The following is a 1921-nucleotide window of genomic DNA, read 5'->3' as shown; positions in this document are numbered from 1 at the left end:
CCTCTCAACCCCATCAGGAACAAACCTTCCACAAGACTTAAGGCATGTGCAGACTGTCTTCATTTTCCAGTTGGGATTCCATCACATACCAGCAAAATTCAAATCTGAAATGAAATTGAATGTGGAGTACTTTGGGCAACAAAAAGAGACCTGGACTTTTTGTGGCAAGAAATGCGATGGGAAAATGCGTGGAATAACACTTACATGACACGACACCATAGAAATTCCCTGCAAACAAATTGGAATGAGTGTGCAATAAATAGTTGGACACTGTATGACCTCCCTGCAAACTTTGCACAAACAGATCAGGACAAATGTTCAATAAACAGGTCATCCGGAACTGACCTCATGGTGCTCGCTAGAAAACTTTAAAATTCTTTTTATTGCACATTTCTCAAATAAAAACTTTGCTAAGTGTTTACTGTGGACTTATGAAACCAGGAGTTATGTGCAGTGCTCTGCTTTTATTTAAGGATTTGGTAATGAAGACCAAATTTGGCTTTCAGAGAAACTTATCTTTCATGAAGGTTCGCACTTGTCCTCATGGATTTATGAAACCAAGGATTACCCAGCAGCACTTTTTCTTTTAGTGCAGGATTTGGTATTGGAGGCAGGGTTTGACTTCCGTGACTGACTGGGGATGATGTAGTCCAAAAGAGCTGAGGGTGCCAGGTTGGGGAAAGCCTGCCTTACAGGCTTAGATGGCTGTAAAAAAGGGGAGATGACAAGTTCAGGGAGCTAGATCCACAGCATGCATTTGAAGCATACCTAATGCATATTTAAAGATTGTAACTTCTCACAAGGAATCTTGGGAACTATAGTTAGTTAAAGATGCTGTGAATTGTAGCTTTGTAAGGGACTCGGGTGGCGCTGTGGTCTAAACCACAGAGCCCAGGGCTTTCCAATCAGAAGGTCGGTGGTTCGAATCCCCATGACGGGGTGAGCTCCCAGTTTGGGCCCAGCTCCTGCCCACCTAGCAGTTCGAAAGCACATTAAAGTGAAAGTAAATAAATAGGTACCACTCCAGCAGGCAGGTAAACAGCATTTCTGTGTGCTGCTCTGGTTCGCCAGAAGCGGCTTAGTCATGCTGGCCACATGACCCAGAAGCTGTCTGTGGACAAATGCCTGCTCCCTCGGCCTACAGAGTGAAATGAGCACGCAACTCCAGAGTTGTCCACGACTGGACCTAACGGTCAGCGGTACCTTTACCATTAAGGGGGAAACCATAGCTTCCAGGATTCTTGTACAGTGTGTGTGGGGGGGGGGAGTCATGTACTTAAAATGTGCATTGGATGTGCTTTAGATGTATGTTGTGAACCTGGCCTTAGTCATGAGGTAGGGACACGGGTGGCACTGTGGTCTAAACCACTGAGCTTCTTGGGCTTGCTGATCGGAAGGTTGGCGGGTTCAAATCCCCGCAACGGGGTGGGCTCCCGTTGCTCTGTCCCAGTTCCTGCCAACCTAGTAGTTCAAAAGCATGCCAGTGCAAGTAGATAATTAGGTACCACTGTGGTGGGAAGTTAAACGGCATTTCTGTGCGCTCTGGCACTCGTCACGGTCCTCTGTGTGCCAGTAGTGGTTTAGTCATGCTGACCACATGACCCAGAAAACTGTCTGTGGACAAATGCCAGCTCCCTTGGCCTGAAAGCGAGATGAGCACTGCAACCCCATAGCCGCCTTCGACTGGACTTAACCGTCCAGGGGTCCTTTACCTTGCCTTTACCTTTAACCTTTTAGTCATGAGGCCTAAATTCACATTCAGCAGATCACTGAATCACAGTTGCTTGGCTGTCCTTGGGGAATGGATGTTGCCTTCCAGTCCTGCTCATATAGCTTTAGTCTGATCCCACAGGGCTCTTCTCATGTTTTTACTGTTAGGAGACCTTGCAGCTTGGAATCAGAGTGGAACAATCACTTCCAA

Source organism: Lacerta agilis, chromosome Z (assembly GCF_009819535.1).
Source record: "Lacerta agilis isolate rLacAgi1 chromosome Z, rLacAgi1.pri, whole genome shotgun sequence".
In the NCBI taxonomy this organism is placed as follows: domain Eukaryota; kingdom Metazoa; phylum Chordata; class Lepidosauria; order Squamata; family Lacertidae; genus Lacerta; species Lacerta agilis.
The sequence above is the reverse complement of the archived record's forward strand: the minus strand, read 5'-3'. Positions refer to the sequence as shown.